This window comes from Panthera uncia, chromosome D2 (assembly GCF_023721935.1).
Source record: "Panthera uncia isolate 11264 chromosome D2, Puncia_PCG_1.0, whole genome shotgun sequence".
NCBI classification, from domain to species: domain Eukaryota; kingdom Metazoa; phylum Chordata; class Mammalia; order Carnivora; family Felidae; genus Panthera; species Panthera uncia.
This window is the reverse complement of record NC_064818.1, coordinates 24226564-24254054: the sequence shown is the minus strand read 5'-3', so window position 1 is coordinate 24254054 and position 27491 is coordinate 24226564.

The window sequence follows — 27491 nt, the reverse complement described above, 5'->3', positions numbered from 1 at the left end:
AGAGCTCTCTGGGGTCTCTTTTCTAAGGACACTGATCCCATTCATGAGGGCTCCATCCTCATATTTAACCTTCTCTCAAAGGTCCAACCGCCAAATATATCACATTAGGGCTTAACTCCCTACATATGAATTTTGGGGAGACACAAACCTTCAGCCCATAGCAGTAGCCTAAAGAAATCTGCTCTCAAGGGGCGGCTGGGTGGCTCAGTCAATTAAGCACCAGACCCTTGGACATGATCTTGCGGTCTTGTGAGTTGGAGCCCTGCATGGAGCTCTGTGCTGGCAGCCAGGAGCCTGCTTGAGATTCTCTCTCTCCCTCCCTCTCTGCCCCTCCCCTGCTTGCTCTGTCTCTGTCTCTCTCAAAATAAATAAGTAAACTTAAAAAAAAAAGAAGAAAGAATGGGGTGCCTGGGTGGCTCAGTCGGTTGAACGTCTGACTTTGGCTCAGGTCATGATCTCACAGTTTGTGAGTTCGAGCCCCGCATCGGGCTCTGAAGAAGAAAGAATGGGGCGCCTGGGTGGCTCAGTCGGTTGAACGTCTGACTTTGGCTCAGGTCATGATCTTACAGTTTGTGAGTTTGAGCCCCGCATCGGGCTCTGTGCTGACAGCTCGGAGCCTGGAGCCTGCTTTGGATTCTGTGTCTCCTTCTCTCTCTGCCCCTCCCCTGCTTGTGCTCTGTCTCTTTGTCTCTCAAAAATAAGTAAATAAATGTAAAAAAATTTTTAGAAAGAAAGAAAGAGAAGGAAAAAGAAAGAAAGAAATCTGCTATATAGGCAAAAGCCTCGTGCCAGCACCCCACACTCTACTCCTGGTCAACAAAATCCTCAAGATCTTTTCACACTAATTTCCAGGCAGCCAGGTCTCTCCAGTCCTGTAGTTGGTGGGTGATTTTATGTTTAGCTATTTGACTTTTAATTTGAATAACAATTCCATATCGTCATCTCTGCTAAATGTAGCCTTGCCAGTTTTAACTCAGTATTTCAAGCTTTAAATCTATCGGCTCTATACTTGCTGATCTTCATACATTTGTGTCACCTTACACTGGCCAGTGATGCCTTCTAGGTTTATCTAAATCAGAATAACGCCAAAGACGGAGCCCTGTGTCACAACACCAAGTACTTCTGTCCAGGCTGAAAAGAATCAAAATTAACACATGATAGATGCACCTAACAGCACTATCATCAACCAGTCCCAAGGACGATGATGACAAAGGTAATAAAAATGATGATGACGATTGATGCTGATGATCACTCACATTTACTGATCAGCGTGTGTCAAGCCCTGGGCCAAGTGCTTTAAATGCCACATCCGGTTTAATGCCACAACTATCCTACTAGGTAGGTTCAAACATCCCCAGATTTCAGGTGAAGAAATGGCAGCAGGCTTAGAAGAGCTACGTAGCTTGTCCAAGATTATGCACTTAGTGGCTGCCAGAGCTGAAATTTTAAAAGCCAGGCCGTCTGCCTCTAGCACCTGACTCTTAACCGCTCCATTCTTCTATTTCCACATGACACAAGGTTTTATTCAGGCCCTCGTAAAATCAAGATAGAAAGGCGGAATGGGTCAAATGTAGTGTGTGAAAAACAAATGATCTAGAAAAAAGGTCGCTGCCCTCAGTAACTTACAGTCCTGTTAGAAGGACAAGACTTCAAAAGTAAAGTATTTTAGAACAAAACAGTTTACTGTGGTGTAAAAATTAAAAAAAAAAAAAATGTGAATCAGACCTAAACATTCCTCTCCAGCTCAGTTCTCCAACTTTAAGGTTATGGACCGAATATTTATAAACTCATACAGAAAAGGATGAGGGAAACAAGGAATAGTCGTCCCCATTCAAGGATGGAGTAAAGGAGGCTTTCTTCCCTCTAGAGACCCTGGCCCCAGGCAACTTGGCCCTGGGGAATAACATGGGGAGTAATGGAAGTCCATGGAATTTCTCCTAGTGAATGTTCACACACTGCTAGGGGATGGACTGCCTCTCAGAAAAGGCCTACAGAGCCAGTCAGTGGGTGTTCCCCCAATTAGTATCTGAGGTGCCAGGGACAGTAATGCCCAGGCAATGAGCCAACAAAGCCCCAGTCAAGCAGAAAAATATTCCCATTGAAGTTAGTGGTCTGAATTCTTCAGGTCAGATGCAGTAACCCCAGAATTAAATTTCACCAAGTTCAAAAATCTCATTACCAACCAGGTTATCAATTATTACCTCAATGCCCAAAGATAACAAGTTATTCATGGTCTGTCATCCCAGTTGTTTTCATCAAGTAAATGACAGAACGTGCCTTCAGAAAGATCCATCCCTGTCTCTAATTGTGTGAGCTGGGGCAGCCTCCAGGCCACCTCCAAAATGCTGTGAGTCACGTGACGTGATGAATGAGAAGATTGTCTCGTAACCTAAAAGGTGTATAAAAAAGTTATTACTCTTACGAGATGTTCAGGAACAAATTATTATCTATATTATAAGTAGCCTCACGTGATATGCAGAGTGCTGCCTAATAGAACCCATCGACTTTGTGGGCCTTAGAATTTCCTTCTACCTTCTCACACCACCTCTGTTACACTTCCAGACTCCACACGCACATACTGTCCAGAGCACCCCGGCGCTTTTTTATGCCTCTCTTCCTTTGTGTTGGTAAAAACATGCTGCTAAAGAAGCTAAATGTTGCTCCTAAGGAAATTTAATATTAAAACATACAGGAACCTTTGATTCTCATTCATTTCTCATTATCGGACTTTATCCCCTCTAGGCAGAATATCTTAATAACCAAACATTTGCATAATGCCTTTCTTTTTATGTCCTTGAGTCCAACCAATTGCTTCAGAATATTTCCCCATCCCTCTAATGGTATCAAATCCAATTAACTGATATGTTAATTTTAGGTAACTTGGGATATTCAGAGCACTTTGCTGAACTATTATAAATCATAAACTAGAAAAGAGGGCAAGGCCTCCGGACAAGAAAATGTCAAAAATGTCTCCTCCTGCTTCTTTCATTAGGAGAATCATTACAGTCATGGGAGGAGCCTGGATTGAGAAAATAATAATCTTTTGGGGGTTTAGGAAATATTCGTGAAATTTTCTCTTGAGTTAGGCTTAGCGGCTTTGTGTGATCTCCTGATACCTGGCGGATGTCACCTGTTTAATAAAATCTCCCAGTTCTTTGAGCCAAAGATCTTTAGCATCTTTTAAGAGCTCCCATGACACCAAAGGGTCATAACTGACAAGGGCCCTGGACCAGCACATCCGGTCTCCACGGCCTGCAAAGCCGCTACTCTGTTCTCCACCTGTGAACTCTCATTCTCCCTGGAAGAACGGCTGAGCCATCACACCTTGAAGGATCTCTCCTAACAGTGTCATGTGACACAGGACTCCGGGCTTCCATGGCACCACAACAATTAGACCACAATTAGAATGTCTATCTATTACAACATTTATAAAGGTGTAACTATTTGTGTAAATCAATATTTTTCATAAGACCTCGGATGTTGTTTACTCAATCTTTGAGTCCAAAGCTCCCAGCACAGTGCCTGGCAACTAATAGTTTGAGAAAATATTTGTTTACAAGACAAAAAAAAAAAAAAATGTTTACTGGGCTCTTGAAGAAGGATTATCCTCAGGGATAGCTCTTTGATTCCAAAGCCCACACACAGTCGAAAACGTTCAAATGGGAATCTAATTAGTGTTTCAATGTGCCACACCCTTTTCACAGTAAAATTCCCAGCTGCCCCGAAGGTGTGGATAGATTACCACCCCCTATGTTTTGTCACCTACCTGCATTTTTCTCTGCGTACAGCAATGGCGTGGTGGAGATGAAATTGAGGAAGAGAAAAAGAGATAATTGACTGAGTAAAATTACCACTAACAAGTCAGCCTTGAGCATACAGTGCAGCACAGCTCTTATTCACTGTTCGAGTGAATTAATCATCTCAAGCTGTTTACAAGGCTCCAAGTATTGCCCTGAAATGACCAAACCTCTACGTTTAGCACTCACTGTTACAAGAGCCAATTGACTTCCAGCAAAGTAGTCTGGTTAATTATACACAGATATATTCCAAGAAAATCCTTTTTTTTTTTTTTTTAAGTTTATTCATTCTGAGAGAAGAGAGAAAGCATGAACAGGGGAAGGGCAGAGAAAGAGGGAAGAGAAGGAGAATCCCAAGCAGGCTCCACACCATCAGCACGAAGCCCAATGCAGGGCTCCAACTCATGAACTATAAGACCATGACCTGAGCCGAAATCAAGAGTCAAACACTTAACCAACTGAGCAACCCAGGCACCCCAAGAAAATCCTTTTTCTACCTCCACCTACTGATACATATCTTTGGCACAGGGAAATTTAACATATTTACTCACCAGATTTAAAAGCTGACAGATTCATTGGGGCGCCTGGGTGGCTCAGCCGGTTAAGAGTCCGACTTTGGCTCAGGTCATGAACTTGCGGTCTAGCCCTGCGTCGGGCTCTGTGCTGACAGCTCAGAGCCTGGAACCTGCTTCAGATTCTGTGTCTCCCACTCTCTCTCTCTGCCCCTCTCCTGCTCATACTTTGTCTCTCTCTGTCTCTCAAAAATAAATAAACGTTAAAAAAAATTTTTTTAAAAAAGCTGACAGATTCACAAAGCCATTTATATACTGCAGTTATTGGTTTGCCCTTCAGTTGTCTTCCCAGACTGGGGGCTCTTTGAAGGCAAAAATCAGTACCGCTAATCTTTAGATGCTTTCCTAACACGTTGCCCTGACACACTAAGCACGTTAAAAATATGTTTGAATACATTACAATGTATCCGTGGTCGATTGTAATAATAATAGCTAACTTTATTACTAGTCGTTACCTGTTCTGAGAGGCAATTTCATTCCCTTTGCACAATAATCCGCAATTCAGGTGGATACTACAATCATCCCCGGTTTAGAGATGAAGAAACTGAGACCTAAAAAGTTAATGATCCAAAGTCACATAGCTATGTAGGAGTCAAGACCAAGCTGCCCCAGGATGGGCCACTTTGGCATGAAAATTATTTTGAGTTAAAAGGGCAATCAAAACGCGGCAGATTCAGGAAAAGCTCTTTACCTCCACCACAACTGCCTAAAAAGAATTCAGATGAATGACTGACCTGCTTCAGGAAGAGAGCTATCACCACAGAGAGCTACCTTATACTATGAACAAGGTATGGAACACAGGGAGGAACATAGAGGCCCGTTTGATACAAGTCCTCTGTGTCCCTTTGTTCTCAAGGGAACCAGCAAACATTTTTTGCCAAATATTTACTCTTTTTCATCTTCCTGTGAATTAGATTTCTTGTCTCTGAAGTCCCAGACCCCTGCCCCCTTCTCCTTGGTTCAGAGTAACACATATACTTCATTTTGCCTGACTAGTCTTTGGAATTTCTGTGTCTGTAGATTCCCCATATGTACAAAAATTAAATTTGATTTCTCCTGTTAATCTGCCTCATGCCAATTTGATTCTTGGTCTGGCCAGAAGGACCTGGAAGGGAACAGGAATTTTTGCTCTTCGACAGCTACTTAACAGAAATGGGACTAGACTTCACTCCAGTAAAGTGCTTTTGTTTCCTAAGCTTACACATGTGTTAAACCACTCTCCCCTACTACCTGTCTAAATCCCGAAAGGGACCCAACTCCATATTTTCATCCTGCTGTTTAGAAACTATATAAGCCAGGCTAAGCTAACTGCTATAACAAACAGCCATATTCCAATGGCTTTCATGGTAGAGGTTTATTTCTTATATAATGTCCAAGGCTGTCAGAGAAGGCAGGGTCACAACATTGAAGGAGCCTAGGAGTTCTCTGCCCAACAGCCTGCATCCAGCCTGTGGACAGAGGTAGAGAATGGGGACCATGCATGAGAAGTAATGACCATCCAGACCAACAAGTGATGTGCATCATTTCCACTCACACCCTATTGGCTGGGACTCAGTCATGTGACCACCTGCTTACAAGGCAGGCTGGGAAATATGCTCCAGCTCTGAGCCCAGAGAGAAAAGGAGAAGGCAGATATAGGTACAAACCAATAGCCTGTACCCCCCCAGAAAACTAGGTGAATCAAGAGTCGAGCCCAGCATCAGAGAAGTTTAGAATAAAGCAGTAAGAGACTTTCCTCCTCAATCGTCTATAAGATGTGCATTTTCCATTCCTCACTTGAAACCACTCTGACTCTTTAGCAACTACAGTTTCTCTTACTGGCCTATACCCATGTTACCTAAAGAGATATATTTAAATCTCCAAAGTATAGGTATATGTCAGTTATCTTTTGAGGAAAAAATATTCAAAATGTATTTCTTGTCCTACAGTTGTATTAGGACATGTTATTTCTATTGAAGAAAGGTGCTTCCCTTCAGGAAGAACTCATTGTCAAATAACTCTCATGAGAAAACTCTGAATACACAAAATTTTATGCAAACATTTTATCTACAAAAAGTGTGTTTACCATAAATTAAGATCATAGATTTGACAAAGCAGAGTTGATCTATGGGGTACTGAGTATCAAATACAAGTTATATTCTATTCATTCATTCATTCATTCATTCAATAAATATGTACTAAACACCTATTATATTTTGTTTCATCCTAAACCCAAGGACCAAAGGCCAAGCCTCAATAGGCTTAATACAACTATGGATGATGAAGAGATTAGATGATAGTACCTACGACAAACTTGGGTCAAAAAGCTGCACCTGTATCCCCTCCCAGACAATGCCTCTACACCTCAGCAAATCTGAAAGAACATGTTCAAGTTGCATCCGGTTCTGTCTGTCAGATATGGACACAGGGCCATTCCCCAACATCACAGGCCTTATAATGATACAACTAAGTCACAGAAGCCGATGCATTTCCAAACTCCTTATACTTAAAATTGCCCTGTCTGGGACAGTTGGTTCCTATTCCCCAAGATCCCAAAAACTATCAATCAATATTCAGGGCATCAAGATTGCCTTCCACATACTCTCTCTTCTTTCTCTTTCTATGAGTTAATGGATTTTAGAGTCTGCTGGAGTCTGACTGCCTGAATTCAAATCCCAGCTTCAACTACTTACTTGCTCTTGGGACAACTTTGAGACAATTAAGGAATTTGAATGTAGGTTGGGTATTACTAGATAATATTACAGAAGTACTGGTTAGACAGGATAATGACATTGATGAAGGATCATAAGGCAAGCTGACACCCTGCAAACACTCCCTCCCTCCAAGTGGGATGTGTGTGACATTGCTCAAGCACTCCGGGCTGCCCAAGAGAAAACAAATGGTTAACTGATAGAGATCACAGTCATGCAGGACATGAGACTCTATCAGTTTACAAATGTCTTAGTAAATTACAAGAAAAAGGCAATCTTATCAATAGTCTACCGTCCAGAAACCTAGAGACTCAGTTTCCTGGAGCCCCAACATCACCCTCCCCTCCATAGTGATGTGGGGAACAAAGGCAAGAAGGAAATGGCAGGTAAAATTAAATGTCCTTATAACCTGCAGCCCATTGACAAATACTCGAGGCAGATGCAGAGTATAACATTTCTCAAGGAACTCCTAAGGCCTTAATGTGAATGCCATCCTAGAAAAAAAACAACCTTAGCTTGACAATAGCAAGGCCTCTGGTATCTTAGGAGTCCTCCTTAGCATACGAAAGTCCTTCTGGAGGCCTCCGTTTGGCTTTTACCTCCCCTAACTCCATAGTGTATAATCAGTCACTCTTCACAACCCCAGGGTAGCTCTTTTTTTGCCCATGAGTCCTGTGCCCATAAGTCCCCGTGCTTTAATAAAATCATCTTCTTGGGGCACCAGCGTGGCTCAGTTGGGTGAGTGTCAGACTTCGGCTCAGGTCATGATCTCACAGTTCATGAGTTCCGGCCCCGCATTGCGCTCTGTGCTGGCAGCTCAGAGCCTGGAGCCTGCTTCCGATTCTGTGTCTCCCTCTCTCTCTGCCCCTCTCGACACGTGCTCTGTCTCTCTCTGCCTCTCAAAAATAAAGAAAACTGATATAAAAAAAATTTTTTTAAATCACATTCTTGCACCAAAGATGTCTCAAGAATTCTTTCTTGGCCATCTTCTCTGGACCCACATTGCTCCAAAACCCCATCAGCATGACAGTTACTCTTTTGAAAAGTCCTCACCCACTAGAGAAGAAATGTTGATGTTTGGGATTTACTTTAAAATATTTTAGTTTTTTCTTTTTTTTTTAACGGGGAAGGAGAAACAAGGAGAGCAGGTGAAACTAGACTGGGGACATGGTAATAATTGTTTAATCAGGGTGACAGATACAGTATACATTAGATGGTTGATTCTACTATGCTCTCTACCTTTGGGTAAATATGGAAATTTCCAAAATAAAAAATTACTAAATAAAACACAATTGAAAAATTTTTTAAAGGTTACCCACAATGACTCTATTCTTAAAACTCTCTAAATCCCTTTTTTGATGTGAACCTAAGCTCCTGAGCAGTGCATCGTTCTAGTGGTTTCTAAACATTGCTGATCATCAGAATCAACTGGAAATTTATATTTGTGTAAATTCTATAAATTCCTAGTCTGTATTCCAGATCTATTGAACTAGAGTCTGACACTGAGGTCTGGCAATCACGGTCTTAAAAGTATGCCCCAATTAATTCTGACATGCCCAGGGTTTAAGAAGCACCAGGTCTTTTAAACTTGACCAATACTGTTTCCATCCGCATTAGGTCCTGATACCAAGGCCCTCACTCACGTCTTTGACAATCACGCAGCTCTTCTGTGATAGATTGTCAGCCACCCTTGTTCCTCTGGGGCTTGACTCCAACCTCAGAGACGTTTTTCCCTTTTCACAGGTTTTACCTGGGAGCAGTTCCCTGGTTAATTCCAAATGCTAGGCAAGTAGCACTTGTTAAGGTAATAACTTCATCAGCTTACATTTTAATGGAAGCATATTCTCAAATCCTTTTCAAAAACTGAATCAGAGAGTGGATTTTAAAACAAACAAGTTAGCACTACTTTAAAATCCATTTCCAGTCATTCTCACATCCTTAGTACAAATCTGTGAAAACTTCAGAAGTCATTAAGGAGGGGCCCTGAAGGTTTTTTGATTGTTGGGAAGTGTTATTGAGATGGATTTGTTCAAGGAATGCTTTATACTATTTCACACTCCTGTCAAAGTTTTATTAGATTTCTAAACCGAAGATAAATACTTTTATTTTTAACCATAACAATCTAAAGCTCTAAGAGGGAAAATGAGAAAGTCAAATTGTCCTAAACCTTCGCACAGAAGATGGAATTGCACACTTCCCAGTGGAGCTGCCTGTAATTCAAATGTAGAAGGACTTCCTCCATAACAAATAACAGCCTCCACTGAAGTTGAGATGATCAGATGTGTAGAAACAGCTAACCTTCCCCACCAATTGTCTGATTTAATTTCCTTATTTAGTACAGCGCTCTGTCTCATTCACTCCGGAAAAAAAAAAAAAAAAATCCTTCTCTTATTAATGCCTATTAGCTCACAAACCTTGACAGGAAGCCTGTTTGAGAAACAGTTGGTAAAACCTCTGAGCTGGAGAGAGCCACAGGGATTATCTAGTCCAAACTCCTCTGATACAAGAATCCTTTCGCTGGTGTCATTGACAAAGAGAAGCTCAACCGGATTCTGCCTCAAAGCTTTCAAGGAAATTACGAGGACTGACATTTATAGGGCACTTTTGCAGATAACAAAGCACCTTCAATCACATTGTTTCACTTAAATTATATTGTAGATGATGACATGGAGATTTTGAGACATTAAACGACTAGCTAGGATGACACGGGGAACAAATGGCTGAGCCAACAACTGGAATTAAGTCTTTGGACTTTCAATCTGTATTTCTTTTTCCTGCTGCCTCCCAAGGGCCAGAGGAGGCTCCGTTCTTCGCATGGCATTCCACTACTTTGTTGGAAAGCTGTGATCATTTAAAAAATTCTTAAAGGGGCAAAATCTATCTCCCTATAACTTTTTAAATCATAACAGAACCTTAAATAGTGCTCACTATTTGGAAAGCACTATTTAAAGCACTTTCCAAATATTAAGTTGTGTAATTCTTATAACAATCATACAAAATGAGTCCTATTATTATCATCAGTTCACAGATGAGAAAACCAGAGCTGCCAGTAAATGGCAGAGTAAGAATCGAAGCCAAACTAAAGTCTGTCTCCAGAGTCCAAACCCTAGCCTGCCTCTCTCGCCTACCGCTGGGACTTCTTTCCAGTCTTTGAATCAACACAGAATAAAACTGCTTCTCTGGTCACGTAATAGCATTGCAAATATTTGAAGCCAGCTTCCAAACTCCCTCCCCAAATCTGAATCAGTCAGGGTTCTGTCAGAGAAAATGAACCACCGGGAATGATGTATAGAGGTTGGGATTCATCACAAGGGTCTGATTTTCTACAACTGTGCTGGCTGAGTCATCTCCTCTTGTACCTATGTCTAATGTTAGAAATCATACACTCAAAAGTTGAGATTTGGTAAAATTAATAGTTTTTACTGTTTTATCAAGGGCATTCTTTTTTTTACATTTTTAAAAATGTTTTCTTTATTTTTTATTTTTTAAGTCTATTCATTCATTTTGAGAGAGAAAGAGAGAGTGTGCAAGCAGGGGAGGGGTAGAGAGAAAGGGAAAGAGAGAGAATCCCAAGCAGGCTTCACACTGTCAGCCCAGAGCCTGATTTGGGGCTCAAACTCATGAACCATGAGATCATGACCTGAGCTGAAATCAAGAGTCGGATCCTCAACTGACTGAGCCACCCAGGAGGTCCCTATCAAGAGCATTCTTAGGTAAAGCTGGTTTAAACTCACACACACACACACACACACACACACACACATACACACGGGCCTGGCAGTGAAAAATACAATCACCACCAGTACAGTTTGGTGCCACTGCTTTGATTCATGGTAAGGAGCTAGAAATTTGAGCTGCTTGTGCACTATCAATGTAAATATCAACACAGTGACAAAGAAAAATAACATCTTAGTATTATTACGAAAATAACCTTGAACTTGCAAACCCCCTGAAATGGATTCAGGTACCTCCAGAGATCAGTGGACGACATTTTAACAAACGATGCTCTCTAGTATACCAAGGAAGTTTGAGCATTTCAACTTGATTTAGACTAGGTTTAAGTCAACTAACCAAAACCACACACATGCACACAAACACAAACCCACAGCCACCTGCACGCACGATGTTTCTTGAAACTAAAGCTCTCCACTGCCTGTACTTAATTCAATTGGGCTGGCACACAGAATCCCGATTCCAAAACAAAAGGAACTTCAAGCACGGCTCTGCTATAAGTACTTATCTTTCATCAGTGTAGACACAAGGATATGTTTAAGTGAAGGAGTATCACAGCCTATGAAGGAAGGGTTACTATAAGATTAATAACATCTATTCCCACCAGAAGACAAACTATTCCATGGTCCCTTGATGTGCTTCCCAATAGTCTCACTATAGTCTTGCTGGTTTCAGTCCATCATTCTAGCCTTTATTTTTACTTTTGATTCTGCCATCGTTAGTGACAGGAGACTCTTGGAAGTCCTGAATTGCAGACGGGGGCATTCCTTGGGCATTTTCCACGTGACAATCCTTTCGTTATCGGAGACGAAATGGGTTCAATTAATTGTCACTTGTATCTTCAGATCGTGTTACCATAAGACCTTGACCACATGATTCCAAAACAAATTTAATCCAAGTATCAAGAATGAAACTAAAGCAAAAAATGCTGCCCCAAATAGCTTTTTTCCCTGTCAGAGAAAATATGCATAGCTACTCTAGTGATAATTCTATAAGTGATTATAGAAACCCATCTCTCAATGTACCAAATAAAATCAAAAATTGGGTGTCACAAAATCAGTCACTTATATTATAAAAGAGGAGCTCTGGTCATCTTACTTCTGGGAGGGAGTGACCACCTTGTGGGTATGGAGACTGACTATTGGCAGACCTCTCTTTTTCTACCATCCTTCAAGGTACAGGGAGGGAGAGCTCAGAGCACACACTGTGCAAACTTTGAAAATCAAAGGGAACCACTTCACGGACAGAAGACAGGTAAACTGATGTATTTCATTATTACTTAAGAATATGACAACAAAAAAAATGAAAGGGAATTAACTGAAAAAGATTTTAACAGATTTTGTCTTTTAAAGATCTGAAAAATAATTTTCTGCTCAGAGCCTTATAAAATGACCACTTATGTTATAAGGAGTCTGACTGCATGTCATGTTTGACTGATGATGGCTTGTAAGGCTTCTCCTTCCCTCTTCCCCAATTCTGCTGCACACCTGGGTAAGCCAGTAAGAAAGCCAAGGCACCAAAGAAAAGACTGAAACCATGGGAGCCCCTCGTGCACCGGACCACTCACAGTGGCCCCACCCCCAACCACAATAAAAACTCTGAGCCAATCTCCTTTCCTTACACTCTCAAAGGATTTTGCACCTATTTGGAAGGCCTGCCCTGCTCTCCCCAGAGTCCTCAATTATGTAAGTAATAAACCTAATCTCTGGAACCTGCAAATGTGATGAGATATCACTCCTATGATTCTGTCTAATTATATAGCACAATAGATCTTAAAAGAGGAGATTGTCTGGATGGGGCTAATCTAATCCCATGAGGCTTTAAAGCACAGAATTTTCTCAGGTTCGTGGCAGAAGTAGGTAGAAGGGAAGCCACCAGGGGGTGCCTGGGTGGCTCAGTGGGTTACACGACAGACTCTTGATTTTGGCTCAGGTTGTGATCTCACGTTTGGTGAGTTCAACCCCGGCGTGTCAGAGCCTGCTTGGGATTCTCTCTCTCTGGCCCTTCCCCGTTCACTGCTCTCTCTCTCACACTCTCTCTCTCTCTCAAATAAATAAACTTAAAGAGAGAGAGGAGAGAGAAGTGACAGGGGAGGCGAAGTCAGAGATGTGAAGCCCAGGAGAGATTCAACATGACCTTGACGGCTTGGAGATGGAGCAAGCCACGTGAAAAGGAACGCAAGTGGCTTCCAGCAACGGGGAGCGCCCTGACCTGCCAGCCGGCAAGGAAATGGGGACCTCAGACTTATAACTGAAAGAAGCTGGATCCCACCAACAACCTGAACGAGCTTCTCCTGAGCCTCCAGGTAAGAGCCTGTTTGGGCTCTTACCTTGTGAGATCATGCACAGACAACCCAGTCAAGCCAGACCAGGTTTCGGATCCACAGGACCGTGACTGATAAACGGGTGTTGTTTTAAACTGCTCCATCTGTAGCAATTTGTTATGCAGCAATTAAAAACAAAAAATACAACATGCTAAGCATTTGGTGGAAAGAGCTTACCAAATTGAAAAATATAGGTTACCCCCCACACACACACTCGAAGAGGTTAAAATCTATCTGGCAAACACACATACTAATAAAAGGAGATGTGACAAGTGCTGTATGATCATCCAAAGAAATGCTGCAGCACAGTGAGTCTCAATCAGGAGTGGTTTTTGCCCTTCGGGGGACATTTGGCAATATTTGGAGACACTGTCTGTTGGCACACCTGGGGCATATGAAACGCTGCTAAACATTCTACTATGTGCAGGACACTCCGCTCTACCCCCAACCCCCCACCAAACAACAGCAAAGAATTATCCAGCACAAAATGTCAATAATGCTGAGATTAAGAAACCCTGTTCCGAGGATAGAGAGGTGAAATTTCATTTCCCCTGAGGGATCTGAACCAGCTTCTTAAAGGTAGTGATACCTGGGCTAGACCATGAAGGATAAATAGGATTTTGACAGGTAGGGACACAGAGCACAAAAGCCACCCCTGGGGTCCCAAGCGTGGACTCTATAGCAAAGTACACACAGGCAGACAGTCCCTGTTATGGAATTGACCGGAAGTAAGGAGCCACCCTGCCATTGTCAGCCCCAGTTCCAAATCCCAACACGGTTTTCCTTGTAGTTGGTTCCAAGTGCTGTCACTTCCTAATGTGTCACTCAACAAAAGCACAATGACTGGAGGAGCTAAAGTGTGTGAAAAGCTAGAATTTATGAAGGACATTGTCCTTCGTAATGAGAAAATAACAATGATGGGAATGATTTATGCCCTCCGTGTGTTAACAATCCCCAAAGAGAGACAGGTCTATTTACAAATAAGTGTGCAGCAAACAATTTTATTGAAAGTAATTCTGTGCAACTCCTTACACCAATCAATTACCTCAAGGAAATTCTCCAAGGTTGCCTTAACAGGTGTGAGAGGTGCAGTCAAATTCCTGCATGCATTTGGTTCATTTGGCCTATTTCCCTCTCTTTGAGGGTTCCATGGGGTCTGCTTTGCAAGGTGGTCACAGGAACTCAGCCCTTCCCAAACTGAGATCATTTCTGTGCTCACTGCTCACTGTGATAACCTTCATTACCCACAAGGTTTATTATCCCTTTTGCATGCCCCTGGTCGTCCAGAACGCAGGGCTATTGCTGAGTCCAGAAAAGGGGAAGAACATTAAGAAATCCCGTCTCATCTCTGGCACTGAACGTTTGTCAAAGCCAGTGCAGAAGGAGAAATGAATCAGTCGCTAACAGCATTTTCATTCTGGATAGCCCAAAACATGAGCAGCTGGGCTGAGATTGCCTTTTCAGAGTTCATGAGGGACTTTTACAGCTGTCACATCTAAGCAAGTCTTACCAGCCATTTCTCAAAGTCAGACTTATTTGAAGCAAGCATCTGGTGACAAATGTTGAAAGAATAACAAAACTCTCTGTACCTTGGGTTTCTTGACCTTCGTGTTTATTCATGTTCGGCTTTCCCTGCCCTGCCCCACTCCCCCATCTCTAAACCATACCACTGGGCTCTACTAAATACATGCCACTAGAGACGAGCAAAGTAGAATAGATTCCTATGCTTCTGTGCCTGACAAAAATCAATGCGTTAAAAAATTAACACATCAAATGACAGAAGAAATGCAGAGAGCAGGTTTGTTCAACTCTCAATTGGACAGTGGGTACTTTTTATTCATTTATTTTTTCAAAATAATTTATTGTCGGGGCGCCTGGGTGGCTCAGTCGGTTAAGCGTCCGACTTCAGCTCAGGTCACGATCTCGCGGTCTGTGAGTTCTAGCCCCGCATCAGGCTCTGGGCTGATGGCTCAAAGCCTGGAGCCTGCTTCTGATTCTGTGTCTCCCTCTCTCTCTGCCCCTCCCCCGTTCATGCTCTGTCTCTCTCTGTCTCAAAAATAAATAAACGTTAAAAAATTTTTAAAAATAAAAAAAATAAAAAATAAAATATTTTATTGTCAAATTGGGTTTCCATACAACACCCAGTGCTCATCCCAAGTACTCTCCTCCCTGCCCATCACCCACTTTCTCCTCTCCCCCACCCCAATCAGCCCTCAGTTTGTTCTCTGTATTTAAGAGTCTCTTATGGTTTGCCTCCCACCCTCTGTGTTTGTAACGTTTCTTTTTCCCCTTCCCCAACCCCATGGTCTCCTGTTAAGTTTCTCAAGATCAGTGGATACTTTTTAAATGAACCAAAACTCCAGCACTCTTCACTAAATCCTTTTATAATTAATTCTATGTCAGCCAAGTAGATTATTTTCACAAATTTAAAAGAGTGTAGGACTTCCTTCACAGACCATGAAGATTCCTTTTTTAACCCCAGTTTCCTCTCCAGAGCTGCCTAGAGAGAAAGCCAAATGGCTCCCGGAGCCTGTGAAAACTCTCCTTTCTTGGTCTGGGTAGAACTAGCCAGTCCCTGATTCTGTATCATTTTAATGTTAGCTTCAAGTTTACAGGAGCAGCAAAAAGGGACCGCCCTTGTGCTGAGAGAATGAGGTAACAATGGAGTGGGGCACTCCTTTGAAATCTGCCTTATTTATACAGAATCCTAAGACCTCGTCACTAAGTAGGATCTATTCACTTCGGGAATAATTCTCAATGTTCCCTGGATTAATTCAACAAATAAAGGCAGGATTACACTATGTGTGTATTACTATGCTTCTTAATACACCCCAGAGGGCAGAAAACACTCAGGCTTGAAAGCCAAGCTTATTTATTAATGAAGCAGAGGAAAGGAAAGAAGCTGTGATACTAACTTCCCATCTGGCCAACAGTCATCTTATGGACACTGCCTAGATGTAACTAGCCATTGATGGAATAAGAGTGACTCCCCTTGACCTTTAACTTGACTTCCCAGCGGCACTCCCCAGCAGCATCGGCACAAGGAAAAGCTAAGGAGCTGATCCTCCATGCAGCACCTGAAAAAGCAGAATGCATGCTCCCTTAATTCTAGCATGTACCTCCGATTGAGGTCTTTCCCTTCTACTTCCGTCATTAAAGGCAGAGTTCTATCAGGGTGCCTGGGTGGCTCAGTCGGTTGAGTGTCCAACTTTGGCTCAGGTCATGATCTTGCAGTTTGTGAGTTTGAGCCCCGCATCAGGCTCTGTGCTGCTGGTTACCTGGAACCTGCTTTGGATTCTGTGTCTCCCTCTCCCTCTACCCCTCCCCAGCTTGCACTCTCTCTCAAAAATAAATATTAAAAAAAAATTTTTTTAAAGGCAGAGTTCTGTCATTTGCTCACCCACCCTCTACGTGCAACTGCTTCCCCGTCCTTCTGCCACCACACACACACACACGCACACACACACACACACACTGGTTGATACATAAGAAACTGATTATTTCCTATTGTTTCAACTATTGTGTCTTCATATATTTTTTAATATGAAATTTATTGTCAAATTGGTTTCCATACAACACCCAGTGCTCATCCCAACAGGTACCCTCCTCAATACCCATCACCCACCCTCTCCTCCCTCCCACCCCCCATCAACCCTCTGTTTGTTCTCAGTTTTTAAGAGTCTCTTATGCTTTGGCTCTCTCCCTCTCTAACCTTTTTTTTTCTTCCCCTCCCCCACGGCCTTCTGTTAAGTTTCTCAGGATCCACATAAGAGTGAAAACATGGAATCTGTCCTTCTCTGCATGACTTATTTCACTTAGCATAACACTCTCCAGTTCCATCCACGTTGCTACAAAAGGCCATATTTCATTTTTTCTCATTGCCACGTAGTACTCCATTGTGTATATAAACCACAATTTCTTTATCCATTTGTCAGCTGATGGACATTTAGGCTCTTTCCATAATTTGGCTATTGTTGAGAGTGCTGCTATAAACATTGGGGTACAAGTGCCCCTATGCATCAGCACTCCTGTATCCCTTGGGTAAATTCCTAGCAGTGCTATTGCTGGGTCATAGGGTAGGTCTATTTTTAATTTTTTGAGGAAACTCCACACTGTTCTTCATATATTTTTTAAAGTAACTTTTTTTAATAGGCGGGAAAAGGAAAAGGGAAGGAGAGGAGGAGGAGGAAAAGGAGGAAAAAGAAGAGAAGGAAGAAAAGGAGGAGGAGAAGAATGAGAAGTAGGTGAGGAAGAAAAGGTGAAAGGGGAGGAGAAAGCACTGGGGGGTAAGAGTAAGATGTGGTCTCATTCTATCCCACATCCCCTTCTTCGTTCGATGCAGCATCTAGAGAGGCCTCCTGTCAAGACACAATTCAAAGCACTAGAGGTAAGAGCCAACAAAATAAAGACCCCACCCTCGTGGAATTTCTATTCTAATAGAGCAAGGTAGTTAATAAGTTTGTGTCACCGAGCTCTAATTTACTATCAGAAAAGGATAAGTTTTATGGAAATACAAAGCAGGGTAAACAGATGGAGTGTGAATGCCGGGTTCAGAGAGGGTGCTGTTTTACCCAGAATGGTGGCGAAGGGCCTCTCTGAAGAACGTTGCCCGAGAGCCACGAATGAGGTTCAGGAACCAGCTGGGAAGATGCAGAGAGGAACAGCATTCCAGCCCCATGTCTGCAGCAGAGGTTTTCATGAGGTGATCCTGAGGGACAGCAGGATCAGTACGCTAGAGGGCAGTGATGAGATGAGTGGTGAGAAACAGGGTCAGAGAAGTAAGCACAGACCAGATGGGGAAGGGCCTGGCAGCACTTGACTTAAAAATGTATTCCAGCTGTTGTGGGAAGCCATATGGGTAGTTTGAGCAGCGAGTGCCAAGATCAAATTGAATGTTTTAGAGCGATGATTTTGACTGCTATGTAGACAGTTTCTGTGGGGGTGAGGTTGGAAGCAAGGAAAGTAATTAAAAGGCTATTTGTAGTTGTACAGGAACAGCCAAGGGTGGATAAGGACTTGTGTGGACAGGAGTGGTAGCATTGAAGATGGTAAAATGTCAAACCTAAGACTGACTCCAAAGTATTGGCCTGGTATATGGTTCCTCCATTTACTACTATAGAGGCGATTAAAAGAACATATCTGGAGGTAAATAAACTGAGTTTATTTTGGAACACACTAGGTTTGAAATGGCCATTGGCTATCCAAGAGACATGAAAGCAACAGCTGAGTACACCAGTCTAGAGTTGAAGGAAGACATTGGGGCTGGAAATATTAATCTGAGTCATCTCCTAAGAAAGACGATTAAGGAGGAACACCTGGGTGGCTCAGTCAGTAAGCGTCTGACTTCAGCTCAGGTCATGATCTCAAGGTTTGTGGGTTCGAGCCCTGCATTGGGCTCTGTGCTGACAGTTCAGGACCTGGAACCTGCTTCAGATTCTGTGCCTCGCTCTCTCTCTGCCCCTCCCCCACTTGCCCTCTGTCTCTCTCTCAAAAATAAATAAACATTAAAAAAACATTTAAGAAAAAGAAAGAGGATTGAGGAGTGTGGGTCTAGGATGTGAGTAGAGGAAGAAGAGCAAAGTTCTAAGAATCTAGCCTTGGATGCTGCACCATCTAGAGCAAAATAAAAAGGAGCCAAAAAAGTAGACTGAGAGCTGCAGTCAGTAAACACAGTGTTCTAGAAGCCAAGTGAAGAGGAGGAGTTCCTCAAGGAGAGTGTGATCAAATGGGTCACACATTATTAAAAATAAAAAGGGAGGACTTGGAATGACCACTGTATTTGGTTATATGGTAGCCATTGAGTTGGGCCCTGACGTGTGTCTTTTTCAGTGGAGTGGAGATGCATAAAATCCTGATTTGAAGAGGTTCAGGAGAATAAGAAAATGAAAACAACTAGTGTAGACAACTATTCTGAAATTCCCTGTAAATGGGAGCAAAGAAACTGGGCAATAGTTAGAGAGGAATTTAGAGTCACAGAAGCTTTTTGTCTTATGGAAATTACAGTGTGTTTGTATGCCAATGGAAAGATCCAGTGGAGAGGGAAAAGGTGATGGTACAGAAGAGAAGGGAGAGATTTTTGGAAAGTCCTTAGAGGCCAAGTAAATTAGGCCTTCAGTATACAAGTAATGGAGTTGACTGTGGTCAAAAACCCACTGGGCATCCAGAGATGGAGGGGAGACAGTGTATCTGGGTTGGTTAGGAGATTCCATATGGGGAGATACAGAAGTTCTCATCTGATTGCACCTTCTTCCTCCGTGAAAGAAAATACGCAGGTTGAGGAAGGAGGCTTGGTGGTTTCAAGAAAGGAGGGCTGTGAGATGGAGAGTCAGTTAATGGCAACTGCAGCGGAATTGCCAGGAAGACTACTGGAAGGTTGTGAGCATGAAAGTACCCAAACAGTGTAAACCCAAATTTATTACCCCATGACCTCCATGATTCTCTTCCTAAGGTAAAATAATAGTATTTTTGAAGAACTTCTATTTCACACACACACACACATTTCTTACTGTCAACATTTATGACGATTTCTAAAGTATGTATTGATAATAATTGGACCCAAACTCTGAAATAAGGATTATATATACTGAACGGAAAAATGTATGTATTTTATGTGAACAGGGATTTTTATATCATTCATTGCTGTATTCCCAGTGCCTAGCACCTAGTTAGTAAATTGAAAATATAGTCATTACATGAGTGAATTATGGTAACACATATCCTGTATGAACACTATACAGGCATCCATCTAACAGTCGATAATAACAGGGTGTCCCAAAAGTCTTAGTGATGTTTTAAGCTTTAATAGCTTTAGAAGTCTAAATGCTATAAGCCTACAAAAAACATCATTTGAAAGTTACATTATTTACATTTCTTATATGTCTACATAGTTTTCTGAAAAATAAGTGTTTAATTGTAATCTTTTGTTTCCATGTTTGTCACAGTGACAGAGCCTGAAAAAATTAAATTATCTAAAACTCATAAATCACAATAAGTATATAAGAGATGTAAATAATTCAACATTCAAATTATGCGTTTGCAATTTCACAGCATTTATTTACACTTGTGAAGTTCTTAAAGCTGAAAACCACACTAAGGTGTTGCGGACACCTTGTATATATGAGCCATTGAACGTGGGTTGATACAGCAGCATATCAGTCCCCATTTCTTGCCAGAGGACATGAGGGAAGAGTTCCTCTTGTCCAGCCTCGACCCTCTTCTAAAGGTCCTGTACAAGAAATGCCTCCTTCTTACCTCCCATTACTGGTCAGAGATGGTGCTGGGCACAATCTTGAAGATTGAGGGCGGGGCTCTTTTGGAAGCTCTACCCTTGCTTCTCTGAATGATGAGCTGTCACTCAGGGAAATTCATTTTCCCTCTGCTGTTAGAGGTCCTCCCTTCCCTGCAGAGCCTACATAGGCAATTTGAAAAAGTCCCGCCTCTTTGGCTGATGGGTCTCTCTTTTCCTGGAATAGGAAGCCAAGGTAGTGACACTTCCTTTGTAACAGCTCCAGGGCAACAACAGACCAGGAGAGAACAGAATTTGCTCAGTGCCTATAGATTTCTGTATAGGTTTTGAACAGAAGTCCGATTCACTAATTAAGTTCCTCTGTTGTAGACAATTTCACCGGAGGCTAGTTAGGAACAAAAGCTTGTAACTTAGCATTTTCACTGGAGAGTTTTATTGTTCCTCTTTCACTTCTCCCAACTAATATCCAGGGAACAGAGGGGAGGAGAGCAAAGACAAAGCAGATGAAGAATGCAGGAGGGATGAAACATCGCCTGTCAGCAGAGTGTGTACAGGCGTCGCTGGGCCAGGTCAGCAGAAGAGACCACAGGCCTTCCCTCTGCCTCCACCATGAGGCTTCCAGCTGACCCATCTGAGCTATGGGACCCCCATGCCCACTTTTCCTGCATTCTAGCCCCCCCTATCCAGATGATTCTCACCTAGAACTACAGATTTGTGTAATGTGCTTAGAACAATGGTCAGCACACAGAAATACCAAATGTAGACCTCTTCTGTTGTTCTGCAAAGGGTTTCACAGATTCATATTCTTTTCCCTTTTTAAAACTGAAGATTTTGTATAAAAATCAGGATTCCGGGGCACCTGGGTGGCTCAGTCATTTGAGATTCTGACTCTTGATTTTGGCTCAGGTCATGGTCCCAGGGTTGTGGGATCAAGCTCCACGTCAGGCTCCATGCTAAGCATGGAGCCTGCTAAAGAGTCTCTTCCTCTGTCCCTGTCCCCTGCTTAAGCTCTCTCTCTCTCTCTCTCTAATAAAAAAATGTTTAATTAAAAAATTTTTTTAATTTTAAAAAATGAAAAGCTTCTGCACAGCAAAGGAATAATCAATAACACTAAACAGCAACATATTGAATGGGAGAAGAAATTTGCAAATGACATACCTGATAAGGGGTTAGTATCTAAAATAGATAAAGAACGTATACAACTCAACACAGAAAAACCCAAATAATCTAATTAAAATAGGTAGAAGACATGAACAGATATTTCTCCAAAAAAGACATACAGATGGCCAACAGACACATGAAAAGATGCTCAATATCACTCATTATCAGGGAAATGCACATCAAAACTGCAATGAGATGTCACCTCATACCTGTCAGAATGGCTAAAATCAAAACCACAAAAAACAAGTGCTGATGAGGATGTGGAGAAAAATGAAACTTCTTGCTCTGTTGTGGGAAGGCAAACTGGTGCAGCCACTCTGGAAAACTGTAGGGAGATTGCTAAAAGAGTCAAAAATAGAACTATCCAGCAATTGCACTACTGGGTATTTACCCAAAGAATACAAAAATACTAATTTAAAGGGATACACGTATCCCTATGTTAAAGCATCATCATTTACAATAGCCAAATTGTGGCAGCAGCCCAAGTGTCCATGGATTGATGAATGGATAAGGAAGATATGGTATATATATATATATATATATATACACACACACACACACACACACACACACACAATGGAGTATTATTCAGCCATAAAAAAGAATGACATCCTGCCATTTGCAATGACATGGATGAAGCTAGAGAATATAATGTCAGTCAGAGAACGCTAAATACCATATTATTTCACCCATATGTGGAACTTAAGAAATAAAACAAATAAGCAAAGGGGAAAAGACAGAGAGGCAAACCAACAAACAGACTCTTAACCATAGAGAACAAACTGATGGTTACCAGAGGGGAGGTGGGTGAGGGGATGGGTTAAATAGTTAATAGCAATTAAGGAGTGCACTTGCTGTGGTGAGCACAGGGTGTTGTATGTTGTATGGAGCACAGGGTATTCTATATTGTATGCCTGAACCTAATATTATACCATATGTTAACTGAACCAAAATTAGAATTTAAAAATTTAAAAATTAAAGTATGTAGGCAAGTTCTGGAAATCTACTATACAGCATGGTCCCTACAGCTAACAACACGTTGTATACTGAAAATTTGCTGAGGAGATAGATCTTATGTTAAATGTTCTTACCACAAATAATAATAATAATAATAATAACAATAAAGGGGGCAGAACGAAAGTAGGAGGTGATGGCCTTGATGGTATTGATGATTTCATGGGAGTTTACTCATCAAGTAATATATATTAAATATGTACAGCTTTTTACATGTTAATAGTAATAGTTTGAGTGGTGCCAGGGTGGCTCTATCGGTTAAGCATCTGACTTCAGCTCAGGTCATGATCTCGCGGTTCATGAGTTCAAGCCCCACGTCGGGCTCTGTGCTGGCAGCTCGGAGCCTGGAGCCTGCTTCAGATTCTGTCTTTCTCTCTCTGCCCCTCCCCTGCTTGTGCTCTCTCTCTCTCTCTCTCTCTCTCTCTCTCAACAACTGAATAAAACATTAAAAAATGTCCTAAAAATTTTTAAATAAAATATTTTTAAAACAGTATCAGGTTGATACTGAAAGGTTACCAAAATAATTACAAGTGTATTGTCATGAAAAACACAAAAAATTGTGGCAAAGAGAAAAAAAAATCTTAACATTTAAATAGTTTGCATATGACCATGATTTTTAACATTTTATAATTGAAATTTTGAGATGCATAAAAATCAAAGAGAAAAATAAAATGAAGAACTGAGAATCCACCACTCATTTTCAACACATTGTTAACAAAAGATGGACATCCTGGTTTCCTCAATTCTCCATTCTCTTCATATCTACCACAGCTTTTTTACATTTTTTATATTTTTTTTACATTTTTTTAAAAATCCAGAAATATATTATTTCACCCATAAATACTTCTGTGTTTATCATTAAAGATTACAAACTCTTTTAAGATAGCCAAAATATCTTTATCTTTGATGCACATAAAAATAACAATTATTTAATACCAAATACAGAGTCAGTGCTCAAATGTTTCCTATCTCAGAAAGGCTTTTACAGTTGGGGCATTTGAATCCAGATCTAAACAATTTATCCTCATTTAGTTTGGACATGTCATGTATTTCTTAACTGTCTTTTAATCTATAGGTTCCTCTTCCCACTTTTTTATTATTTCATTTATTTGTTGGAGAAACTCATTCATTTGTCCAGAGACTTTCTCATATTCTGTATTTGGTGTATTATAATCGATTGATGTTGTTTAACACATTCCTCTATTTCTACAGTTCCTGTAAAAGCAAAAAGAAAATTAGAGGCTTTATCAGAGTCAGGTTTGAATTTGCAAGAGTAATTTTTTCTCAAGAACAGACCAAGAGAAGGATCCTCAAATGGTCTCCATGCAGATTCTACCCCATCATTTCACGTGACATACTGTGTCTTTCTTTAATTCAGGTCCTTTCCACCATACAAACAAGGAGATAGCATCGGGACAACGTTGCTAGGGAAAGGGGGACACTCTAAAAGTCTCCTCAAAGATTTTGAGCATTCCCAAAAGCAACATTCCATGAAATTTGGTGTAGAGGAAGAAAAAGAGAAACTGGAGATTACATAGCACCTGGAATTTCCTCAGAGCTATTAACTCATAATTATTACATGATCCTCATATGGTATTTTATTAATTATTCACATGTTATTTCTCCAGCTAAATTTTAAGTGCTCTGGTAATAAGGGGGCAGAGTTATGTCATTTTATGTTTATGCCCCTGGATCCTTGCAAAATTCCAGGAACACAGGAGAGTTCACTAAATCTTGTCCGAATATTTGAATTAGTTAGCAGTTACCCACAACCCCATATTTAGTCAGTGCTAAATGGAAGAAGGTAGCATTGAGCCATGCTGACACCTAGTTTACCTAGAGCATCATTGTGTGACATAGAGTTTCTTCTATAGGCTGTCCAAGGAGGAGAGTGGGGATTCTGGAACTCTTTACAGGAGAACAATTCAAGGAAAAAAGGATGTTTAAATGAAGAGAAGAGGGATAATTAGGAGGTATTACTTATGTTCATATATTTGAGGGACACTATCTTTAGAAACACTGTCTGAAACCACTCAAGCTGCCTAAGAACGGGACAGCCTCCCAAAACCAAGCTGTACTTGCAGGACTGGTAAGGGCAGAAGAACCCTCTGCCAGAGGTGCCAGGAGTCGAGATGGGCACCCGCTAAGGACATGTCCAGATGCAAGTGTCTTGTGATTCAAGGTGGACAAGCTCAGCCTTCCCACCAGGTCCTCCTGAGCATAAAGACCCACAGGAAACCGAGTCACAGCCAAAGTATACGTGATGGTGAAATTATGAACCACCCGAGCCAACAGTATGAATACAACTACGCTCATCAGCAAGAGAACCAGCCTCCTTTCCCAGGAAAAATTCTCCATCCCACCTAAGGACACAGAAGCACCCTGGTCACATCATGAGCATGAGGTTCATACACAGCCAGCTCACAGCTGAGAATAGAGACCCCCTCCTCTTGACTCAGTTCAGGAAACATGCCTCCCAGGAGCTCCCAGGACTCCTTCCAAGTCTCTCTGTGGTTACCTTTCCAAGGAGCTTTCCAAGCCCCACCCTCCATGCTAGCCCCCTGCCTTACTTCTAGTCCATTTCCCGAGCTGGAAAACTTTCCAGTGTCTACCAAAGGCACTGGATATATGCATATAATCATTCTCAGTTGCTACATAAAAAAAAATTTACCATCACAAACCTAGTGGCTTAAAACATATTCATTATCTTATAGTTTCCATGGGTCTGAAGTCCAGGCACAGTGGAGCTGAGCTCTCTGCTCAGGGTCTCACAAGCTGATCTGGTGTTGGCTGGGCTGTGGTCTCATCTGGGGCTCAGGATCCTCTCAGGTCCATTCAGGTTGTTGGCAGAATTTTATTCCTTACGGTTGTAGGATTGGGGTCACATTTTCTGGCTAGATGTCAGCTAGGGGCTGTCTTAGCCACATGGCCCTTCCCTAGGTTGTTCACCACATGGCTGTTTGCTTTCTTCCAGGCCAGCAAGAGTCGCTTAAGGGCTCTCCTGATTAGGTCAGGCCCACCCAGGATAATACGATAAACTCCCTTTTTTCCTCAAGGGTAGCGTAATGACTGAGAGTGATACACATGATGTTCACAGGCCCTGCCCACACTCAACGGGAGGGGACAACTCAGGGTATCTAAATCAAAGGGTGGGAATCTTGGGGACCATCTCAGAAATCTACCTACCACAGGAAGGATAGCTAAAATGCACTCTTATTTCTTCCTTAAACATTTTCTTACATATTTGTTCATTTTAACAAGTAAAAAATATAACAAGAAAAGTATAGATCTTACTTAAAGGAGAAGGAAATATTCAGCTTATTATTCACTTGATATTACTCAGTGAAACTGGCAACTTCACCCATGGAATGAGACCCAAATCTGGAGCAGGTCGGTAGCCCAGGGAAAGAACAGCTCAGCTCTTGGAGGTCACCTCAGGGCTGATCTGGCTGCCTTAGTCGGCAATTCCCTCCTCTGCTCAGTGCTGGGGTCCACCTGCACCCCTGGGTTCAGACAGCCCTCCCAGAGATTATTCCTCCCCAGAGATTATTCCTACTCTGGGTTAATCTGGTCTGTTCTAGCATACCCCGTATGTTAAAACATACAGGAGGCACTCCTGTGTGTAAGGTTTCTTTCACTCAGCATGAAGTTTTCGAGATTCCTCCATGTTGCTAGCTGTTGTCAAGATTCACTCCTTTTGATCACTGAGTAGTACAAACACACCAAAGTTTGTTTTCCATTCTCTGACGGATGGACACCTGCAATATTTCTGGGTCTTACCTAGTGTGAGCAAAGCTGCTACGAATATTCTGGTACAAATGTCTTTGTGTACATAAGTTTTCATTTCTCCTGAGTCAACATTTAGGAATAAAATGCATGAATGTATGAATGTCTCTCAAAGTGAGAGACTTTATATTCTCAACTGAAGTTTACGAGATTTCCAGACGTTCCAGTTCTCTGCTGACATTTGTAACTATCAGGGTTTTTAAACTTTATCCATTTTGGTGAGTGTGTAATGGCACCTCACTGTGATTTTAATTTTCCTTTTCCTGATGACTAATGATGTTTTTTATGTGATTATTGGACATTTGTGAATTTTCCTCATAAAAGGATTGTCCAAACACTTTACCCATATTTTATTGAGTAGCTTGGCATTTTATTACTGAGTTGTAGGACTTCTTCACTAGTCCTTCCTTAGATATATGTTTTGCAAATATTTTTCCCAGTCTGCACCTTGCCAGTTCATTTTCTGAATTGTGCCTTCTGACGAGAAAAAGAAGTCTTATGTCTTTTAATCTTGTTTATGGTTTTTAAATAAAGGGATTTTAATTTCAATGGTATCATATTTCTCAGAATTTTATGATTTTTAATCTTAAGAAAGCCTTCATATCCCAAAATTATGAATAGCATCTCCTATACTTTTTTCTAAATCCTCATAATTATTTTTTAATATCTGGTGTCTTCAATCCATCTGAAATTTGTTTATGAGGTGGTTTGAGGTTAAGCCTTTTCTCCTTGTGCACCAAGATCTCAACCACACATATCAAGGACTCTGCTGTCTTCTCTCTTTGCCCTTCTTATTTTCCCTTTATAAATTCTCCATCAGCCATTGGTTTCCATGGGTCCCATAAGCAAGTATGCACTGATGAAGCCAAAATGTTTCTCTAGCCTATGGTGGTAACTCCATGGGCTCCTCTCCCTACACACACTCCTGTCAACCAACCTAATGGCATATATTCCTATATGTGTATAAAGCCTGACCTTCCTTCCCCTCCACTGCCATCACTGTGTCCAAGCCATTATTAATGCCTGATTTGGAATGCAGTCTTAGCCTCTTGACTGCTCTTCCTGTTTCCACCATCCTGCCAGCATACAGAATGATCCTGTTAAAACTTGTCAGATCACGTCATTCTTTGTTCTAACCCTCCAAACATTCCCATCACCAAATAAAAGGCA